We start from the raw sequence: 9,997 nt of genomic DNA, 5'->3' as shown, positions 1-9,997 counted from the left end.
CCCAGATATGGTTTTCTTTTTTAAAATTCCCCTGGCTATTTGGAGTCTTTTCTGATTCCACACAAATCTTAAAATAATTTGTTCTAACTCTCTGAAGAAAGTCCATGGTATTTTGATAGGGATTGTATTAAACGTGTAAATTACCCTGGTAACATTGACATTTTCACAATATTAATTCTTCCAATCCATGAGCATGGAATATTTTTCTATCTCTTTGTGTCTTCCTCAATTTCTTTCAGAAGTGTTCTATAGTTTTGAGGGTATAGATCCTTTACCTCTTTGGTTAGGTTTATTCCTAGGTATCTTATGATTTTGGGTAAAATTGTAAATAGGATTGACTCCTTAATTTCTCTTTCTTCAGACTCATTGTTAGTGTATAGAAATGCCACTGATTTCTGGGCATTGATTTTGTATCCTGCCATGCTGCCAAATTGCTGTATGAGCTCTAGCAATCTTGGGGTGGAGGCTTTTGGGTTTTCTATGTAAAGTATCATGTCATCAGTGAAGAGGGAGAGTTTGACTTCTTCTTTGCCAATTTGAATGCCTTTAATGTCTTTTTGTTGCCTGATTGCTGAGGCTAGGACTTCCAGTACTATGTTGAATAGCAGTGGATGAGAGTGGACATCCCTGTCTTGTTCCTGATCTTAGGGGAAAGGCTCCCAGTGCTTCCCCATTGAGAATGATATTTGCTGTGGGCTTTTGTAGATGGCTTTTAAGATGTCGAGGAAAGTTCCCTCTATCCCTACACTCGGAAGACTTTTGATCAGGAATGGATGCTGTATTTCGTCAAATGCTTTCTCTGCATCTAATGAGAGGATCATACGGTTCTTGGTTTTTCTCTTGCTGATATGATGAATCACATTGATTGTTTTACGAGTGTTAAACCAGCCTTGTGTCCCAGGGATAAATCCTACTTGGTCATGGTGAATAATTTTCTTAATGTACTATTGGATCCTATTGGCTAGTATCTTGTTGAGAAATTTGGCATCCATGTTCATCAGGGATATTGGTCTGTAATTCTCCTTTTTGGTGGGGTCTTTGTCTGGTTTTGGAATTAAGGTGATGCTGGCCTCATAGAACGAATTTGGAAGTACTCCATCTCTTTCTATCTTTCCAAACAGCTTTAGTAGAATAGGTATGGTTTCTTCTTTAAACGTTTGATAGAATTCCCCTGGGAAGCCATCTGGCCCTGGACTCTTGTTCTTGGGAGGTTTTTGATGACTGCTTCAATTTCCTCCCTGGTTATTGGCCTGCTCAGGTTTTCTATTTCTTCCTGTTCCAGTTTTGGTAGTTTGTGGCTTTCCAGGAATGCGTCCATTTCTTACAGATTGCCTAATTTATTGGCGTATAGCTGTTCATAATATGTTTTTAAAATCGTTTGTATTTCCTTGGTGTTGGTAGTGATCTCTCCTTTCTCATTCATGATTTTATTAATTTGAGTCTTCTCTCTCTTCTTTTTAATAAGGCTGGCTAATGGTTTATCTATCTTATTAATTCTTTCAAAGAACCAACTCCTGGTTCTGTTGATCTGTTCCACAGTTCTTCTGGTCTCGATTTCGTTGAGTTCTGCTCGAATCTTTATTAACTCCCTTCTTCTCTTGGGTGTAGGATCTATTTGCTGTTTTTTCTCTAGCTCCTTTATGTGTAAGGTTAGCTTTTGTATTTGAGTTCTTTCCAGTTTTTGAATGGATGCTTGTATTGCGATGTATTTCCCCCTTAGGACTGCTTTTGCTGCATCCCAAAGATTTTGAATGGTTGTATCTTCATTCTCATTAGTTTCCATGAATCTTTTTAATTCTTCCTTAATTTCCTGGTTGACCCTTTCATCTTTTAGCAGGATGGTCCTTAACCTCCACGTGTTTGAGGTCCTTCCAAACTTCTTGTTGTGATTTAGTTCTAATTTCAAGGCATTATGGTCTGAGAATATGCAGGGGACGATCCCAATCTTTTGGTATCGGTTCAGACCCGATTTGTGACCCAGTATGTGGACTATTCTGGAGAAAGTTCCATGTGCACTTGAGAAGAATGTGTATTCAGTTGAGTTTGGATGTAAAGTTCTGTATGTATCTGTGAAATCCATCTGGTCTAGTGTATCATTTAAAGCTCTCGTTTCTTTAGAGATGTTGTGCTTAGAAGACCTATCGAGTATAGAAAGAGCTAGATTGAAGTCACCAAGTATAAGTGTATTATTATCTAAGTATTTCTTCACTTTGGTTATTAATTGATTGATATATTTGGCAGTTCCCACATTCGGGGCATATATATTGAGGATTATTAAGTCCTCTTGTTGGATAGATCCTTTAAGTATGATATAGTGTCCCTCTTCATCTCTCACTACAGTCTTCGGGGTAAATTTTAGTTTATCTGATATAAGGATGGCTACCCCTGCTTTCTTTTGAGGACCATTTGAATGGTAAATGGTTCTCCAACCTTTTATTTTCAGGCTGTAGGTGTCCTTCTGTCTAAAATAAGTCTCTTGTAGACAGCAAATAGATGGGTCCTGCTTTTTTATCCAGTCTGAAACCCTGCGCCTTTTGATGGGGTCATTAAGCCCGTTCACGTTCAGAGTTACTATTGAAAGATGAGTTTAGTGTCATCATGATATCTATTCAGTGCTTGTTTTTGTGGATTGTTCCACTGAACTTCTTCTTAAAGGGGAATTTTAAGAGTCCCCCTTAGAATTTCTTGCAGAGCTGGTTTGGAGGTCACATATTCTTTCAGTTGCTGCCTGTCTTGGAAGCTCTTTATCTCTCCTTCCATTTTGAATGAGAGCCTTGCTGGATAAAGTATTCTTGGTTGCATGTTCTTCTCATTGAGGACCCTGAATATATCCTGCCAGCCCTTTCTGGCCTGCCAGGTCTCTGTGGAGAGGTCTGCTGTTACCCTAATACTCCTCCCCATAAAAGTCAGGGATTTCTTGTCTCTTGCTGCTTTAAGGATCTTTTCTTTATCTTTGGAATTTGCAAGCTTAACTATTAAATGTCGAGGTATTGAACGGTTTTTATTTATTTTAGGGGGGGGGATCTCTCTATTTCCTGGATCTGAATGCCTGTTTCCCTTCCCAGAATAGGAAAGTTTTCAGCTAGGATTTGTTCAAATACATATTCTGGCCCTCTGTCCCTTTCAGCGCTCTCGGGAACCCCAATTAAACGTAGGTTTTTCTTCCTCAGGCCGTTGTCTATTTCCCTTAATCTATCTTCATGGTCTTTTGTTTGTCTCTTTTTTCCTCAGTTTCCCTCTTTGCCATCAACTTGTCTTCTGTGTCACTCACTCGTTCTTCCACCTCGTTAACCCTCGTCGTTAGGACTTCTAGTTTGGATTGCATCTCATTCAATTGATTTTTAATTTCTGCCTGATTGGCTCTAAATTCTGCAGTCATGAAGTCTCTTGAGTCCTTTATGCTTTTTTCTAGGGCCACCAGTAGCTGTATAATAGTGCTTCTGAATTGGCTTTCTGACATTGAATTGTAATCCAGATTTTGTAACTCTGTGGGAGAGAGGACTGTTTCTGATTCTTTCTTTTGAGGTGAGGTTTTCCTTCTAGTCATTTTGCTCAGTGCAGAGTGGCCAAAAACAAGTTGTATTGGGAAAAGGAGAAAAAGAGTGAGAAAAAAAGGAAAGAAAAGAGAAAAAGAAAAAAGAAAAAAGGAAGAAAAAAGGCAAAAAGGGAAGAAAAAGAGAAAGTAAAAGAAAGGGGAAAAAAGGGTGGGGGAAGCAAACAAATCAAAAAGCAAAAAAAAAAAAAAAAAAAGAAAGAAAAAAAAGAAAAACCACGGGGGAGTATCTTCTGATTCTGTGTACTTTAAGTCCCTTGACTTCCCCCTGGAACTTGTCAGTCTAGCTGGTGTTCTCGGGGAGGGGCCTGCTGTGCTGATTTTCAGGTGTTAGCGCTTGGGGGAGCTGCTGTGCCCCTGCCTGGTGCAGGGCTCAGTGGGGGTTGTTTACCCCGTGAGGCCGCAGGAGGAACAGCCCCAGTGGCGGGGCCAGCTCTGCAGCCCTGGAGTCAGCCCCCGCAGTAACCCCGGAGCTCTCAGTCTGCAGGGCCTGGAGGCTCCGGGGCGGGGCCGCTGATCTGCTCAGCTCGGGCAGGAGCGTCCTTGGGGTCCTGGGCCCTCCCGGCCTCTGCCTGTCCCGGGGGGAGGCCGGATCCTGGGCTGTGTCCCGGCGCCCTGTGCTCCGGAGCCTGCGCTGGTGGATTCGCGCTCCCGGGCCGCGCAACCCCCTCCGCGGAGCTGCCCCCGAGCCCCCCGAGCTGCTCCGGGTCCCGCCGGGTCCCGCCGTGCGCGCTGCAGCCCTTAGGGAGCTCCGCGCACTCCCCCGGGGCGCAGGTGTCTGTTACTGTCCCGGGGAGCCCTAGGGCACCCCCGCCCTCCTGGGTCCTGCTCCACCTCCCCGCGAGCCCCTTTCCCCCGGGAAGGTCGGTGCAGCTCCTGCTCCTCCGGGACGGGGCTCTCCTGTCCTGGGGACACTCGCCCCGGCCTCAGCCCGGCTCCTCGCGGGGCCCCTCCCCCTTGGAGGCCTTTGTTTCTTTACTTCTTTTTCCCCGTCTTCCTACCTTGATAGAAGCGCGAACTCTTCTCACTGTAGCGTTCCAGCTGGTCTCTCTTTAAATCTCAGGCCGAATTCGTAGACTTTCAGGATGATTTGAAGGTTATCTAGGTAATTTGGTGGGGACAGGTGATTTGAGGACCCTACTCTTCCGCCATCTTCCAATATTTTCATATCATTATCAAAATCAACCAAATCTAATGAGAGAAGGAGGGAAAGAGTGCTTTACAGATCATTATAATCTAGTCCTACTTATTAGACGACAGTCCTATTGATGTTAATAATACTCAACAAACTGGGCAGCCTGGGTGGCTCAGCGGTTTAGCGCCACCTTCAGCCCAGGGCCTGACCCTGGAGGCCCAGGATCAAGTCCGGTGTCGGGCTCCCTGCATGGAGCCTGCTTCTCTCTCTTCTCTCTCTCTCTCTGTCTCTCATGAAAAAATAAATAAAATCTTTAAAAAAACAATAATAATACTCAACAAACTGTGTTGGAATTAGTATAATGCAAACATAGACAAATTCATCTTTATTTTGTCCTCTCTCCAGATTCAACATGGCATATAGTCCAGCAAGTTATTAACACAGGGACCTGAAACATAAGCCTATTGAGATCCCTTTCTGCAAAGGTTTTTGCACCAGCTGGCCACCCCCTCCTCCCGATGCCCTCCCCCCCACACACACACATCTTTTCTTTTTAATTTAGTCCAGTCATTGCCATGGAAGCCCTGCCTCTTATTCTAAGATTGGCCTTTCTGTACTTGGAGGTTAGCACTAAAAATCAATCAATCAATCTGCTAAGAATTTTTTAGCATGAAAATGCCCCTATTTTATATACAAGGAAAGCAAGATGTAAAAAGTTTAATGACCTTACTAAAATGACGTGGCCAGAGCTCACTTTTCTTCTCTGCGTATCCAAGCTTTGTTCTGTTGTGCCCTATTTATATTTAAGTATAGAATGTCTTTCCAAATCCACCTCCATTCTAAAGTTGAAGAAAATACTATTAAGTCAATAAAAGCCCATTAAGCCAATATACCTAGAAATCTTTCCTTTCCTTCTTTTACCCACAATCATATGCAGTTGTAAGCAAATCAACTAGTTTTCTGATCGGCAACATTGAAATATTGATCCCTGTTCCACTTCCTTACTGTAAAGACCACATTACCTACACCAAGTTCATCATCATCATTAGGATTCTTTCACAAACAGTAGGGAAAAAAACAAAGCTGTATGTTCAATTCCTGAGCCCCTCTATAAAAGCCACGTCAATTCCAGAGTTATCATGTTGGCTTGGAGGACATGAACTAGAACACATTATCCATAAACATGGTTCTACTCAGGAAATTTTGCAAATGGATATGAATGTACTTTACAGAGCCTTTCAGGAAGTCTTCAATAAACTGAATCCATCATATCAACCTCTAATATATTCGTTTGATACCAGCAAGCAGCTGAATCAAATTATTTTTTTGGTGTAAGCTATTGAAGTCTTTGATGCTGGACTGCAGCAGAGTCTTCTGAGGCAAATCCAACTGTCCTTGTGTCTGGAAGAATTTGTGTCAAAGAAACTACAAAGCGCTTTTTTTATTATTATTATTTAATCTATGTTCTACTACTTCCTCCCTTTCCTTCCTAACAAAGAAAAAAGAGAAAGACATCAAATAGGAATGGGATCAAATAAGAATATTTATGAAAGTGATTTGAAAATACAGAGTTCTCTATAAACATCAAGGATTACAAACTTGATGACTCTAATCATGCTGCAGAAAAAGGACTCAGTCTTCATTCTTCAACCCTGACAACCTTTCTACTCTGTCCCTCCTTTCTACTCTGTCTCTCATCATGAATGCACAAATGAGTCCATTTAAATCTTTTTCAAAGGATCAAGTTTTCTGAGATCAAGAATGGCATTTCTTTGCTACATTCCTAAATGGTTATCTTATGGTCTTTATTTAGGCCGAGAAATTAACACCTTTCAAAGAAAATTGCCGGAAGAGCACAACTCAAAAACAACCAAGTAAACAGGAGAGCTGTACCAAATTTTTTTATCCAGAAGGCCTGGCCAGTGACATCAGCCATGGAAAATTTCATGGAAAGAAGGCTTGGCTGCCTTTGTTCTCTGGGGCCTCAAACTTTCCCTTGTCAGGGCTGATCTTCTCTAGACCTAATACGGTGGTGATTTCATTAAAAAGAACACTTGAAAAAAAATGAAAAAAAAAAAAAAAGAACACTTGATAAATGATCATGTTCAAGTGAGAGAGAGTCCATTATCTTGCTGATTTTCTTGTGGGTTCAATTTTAGCTACAGCCACACCTAGGAGCCTAGAGGTTAGTGGTTGTCCAATAATCTAATCTTCAGTTCAAAGTAATACAAGTTTAGAATAGCTTTTGACCTACAAGCAGGTTTTGCTAGTTCTGTGAGGTATATTTTTAGTGGTAGCAGAAGCTTCTAGGAGTCTAAGAGATAGTGCATTTGAATGAGTATCTCACTTCAGGTAACCTTTTTAGATTATAGTAGGGATCAGTGACTCGGTTAACTTCAAATTAGCAATTTAGTAGCATGGGGAAATTTTTAAAAGCAGTGGAGAGGTACTGATGAGTTTGAGAAAGGAAGACACTCCCTGGGAATTTGTATAGGTAAAAAATGTTACCTCATACAGAAATCTAATGTTCATTTGTTGATTTTTCAATACATAAAAGAGCCTGTTTTAGATTTTTCTTAGCTATAATAAATTTCCTACACTCCACAATTGGTTCATAGCTGACATTTTCTTAAATAAAGCCTTCCCTCACTATATTCTCTCTCTTTCCAGTGTTCTCTAGATTTATCTATGCAGTATTTCATCTGCCTCACTTAAAATTATCTATCTCCTTGAGGATGAATCCGTAGTTGCAAATTCTGTCTCCTGAAATGCAATACCTACAAGAGAGTATGCAAATATCTGTGGGGGAGAGCATAATTTGCTTCTGTTTCCATTTCTCATTGTATGAGGTTTCAAAAGTCAGCTCTATTACTGCCTTATACATAAGCAGGTTCAATTTAATATACATTATTTCTTATCAGAAAGGGAAACAGAACATGAGCGACTCCTAACTCTGGGAAACGAACTAGGGGTGGTAGAAAGAGAGGTTGGGGGGGGAGGGGGGTGACTGGGTGACGGGCAATGAGGGGGGCACTTGATGGGATGAGCTGAGTGTTATTCTATATGTTGGCAAATTGAACACCATAAAAAATAAATTTATTTAAAAAAATAATAATAATATGCATTATTTCTGTATGACTTACCTTTAAGGCTCCTGAAAAGATACATTTCCTGTGTCATTGAGTGCTTATCTTTCAGAAAATGAGTCAAGTTACTGATATCCTTTGAGGGTATGGCGGAGGGAGGCTTGGGATAATGAAGACCAAAATATGGAGTGAGAAAATGTCCATTTTGTGGGGAGGAGGCAGTTTGTCATGCAGGCAAAGACATGTATAATCAACATGCCCACTGTTGACCTTTCAAGTTCAGAAATACACCCTTCGTCAAAGATTCAACAAGTTTTATCAACTACTCTTTTGAGTAGAAAAGTATCCTTTTGAGGGCTAGTGGGATCAATTGTATTTAAATTTGAGTGGTTTTGGAGCACCTGGGTGCCTCAGTTGGTTAAACGTCTGCTTTCAGCTCAGGTCATGATCCCGGGGTCCTGAGATCAAGCCCTACATCGGGCTCCCAGCTCAGCAGAGAGTCTGCTTCTCCCTCTGCTTCTCAACCTCTGGCCCTTCCCTACTCGTGTTCTATCTTACTCTCAAATAAATAAATAGAATCTTTAAATAAATAAGTAAGAGTGGTTTATCAACTGTGACAGTGAGAGAAGTAATTTTGCAGTTTGAGATATTGGAAGGAAGGCAAGCCCAGGTGAGTGACCCTTGGCAAAAAGAAGAGAGGTTGAAGATGGTTTACCCACTTGGCAGTTTTATCTATTAGTGGCCAATTTTCCTTGGATCAGAAGGCTATGGCAGAAAGAACACTAGATACATTACAGAAAGGACAGAGAAACAAATCTACTACCAACAACAATAGCAATGAAGTTACATAATAAGCCCATCATGCATGGAATACTTTCTATAGGCCGGGCACTAGCCCTTCTTCCTCTGTACCAGTTATTACCATTTAATTTCCATCAAACTTTAGGTCAAGTCCTTCCATTACATTTTTATGGAAAAAGTTTTTCTAATTGTGTATTTGTGGTTGGTGTGCCAGTCTCAGAACTCAGAGATCCTAGAGAAAGGCAGTTATTGAACTAAGCTGGGCAAAGCTTGATAGTGTACCTCACCACACACAAGAAGAAAATGAATCTGTCAAAAGCAAAGAAATAAAGTATTGGTGAAAATGTGAAGAAAAAGGAACTCTTACAGTGTTGGTGGGAATGTAAATTGGTATAGACACTGCGGAAAACAATATTTTAAGTATTTTCCTCAAAAAATTAAAAATTGAACCACCATATGACCCAGTAATTCCACTTCTAGGTTATTTACCAAAAAAAAAACCCAAAAATACTTATATGAAAAGATACAAGCACCCCTATATTTGTTGTAGTATTATTTTCAATAGCCAAGATAGGTTGCTTCCATAAGTGCCCATCAATAGTGAAATAAATAAAGAAGAGAAGACATAGTGTGTATGTGTGTTTGTGTGTATAGATATGTATATATATAGATATATATGATAGAATATTATACAGCCATTAAAAAGGATGAGATAGTACCATTTGTGACAACATGGATGGACTAAGAGGATATTATGCTAAATTAAATAAGACTCAGAAGGACAAATACTGTATCATTTCACTCAGTGCCTAATCAAAAAAAAAAAATTAAGAAACTAAGAGCAGAACCTGACCTATAGAGAACAAATTGATGGTTGCCAGGCGCAAGGTGGGTGAAGAGGTGGACTAAATGGGTGAAGAGGAATGGGAGATGGAGGTTTCCAGTTATTGAATAAGCAAGTCATAGGAATAAAAGGTAATAGTGTAGGGAATACAATAAATGGCGACAAATGGTAGCTATACTTGCAGTAAGCATAGCATAACATATAGAGATGTTGAATAATTATTTTAACATTGTGTATCAACCCTACTAAAATATGTAAAAGAGAAAAGAAAATGGGTCAGAAATTGGCAAGGGCCCTAGGAATTGCAACATTCTGGTAATTTCTAATTTGGAAACTGAAGGAAGCTTCATGCTCTTTAACAGTAAAACTAAAAATGAGAGCCCTAGAAATTCAAACTGTTGTAACCTTCACTTCATGGAGACACATGCATGAAGAGAAGCAGGGGCAGGAGGAGATGGAGAGATGGAGTCTGGCAGCACTGGGGCATCTAGGTGGTCCTTACTTCCAATGCTTCATGAAATCAGCTCTACATTCTCCTTCCTGCACTTGGTAATGTCAGCCATTCCATGCTTTCCCTC

This window comes from Canis lupus, chromosome 14 (genome assembly GCF_003254725.2).
Source record: "Canis lupus dingo isolate Sandy chromosome 14, ASM325472v2, whole genome shotgun sequence".
In the NCBI taxonomy this organism is placed as follows: domain Eukaryota; kingdom Metazoa; phylum Chordata; class Mammalia; order Carnivora; family Canidae; genus Canis; species Canis lupus.
Note: the sequence above shows the minus strand (reverse complement) of the source record.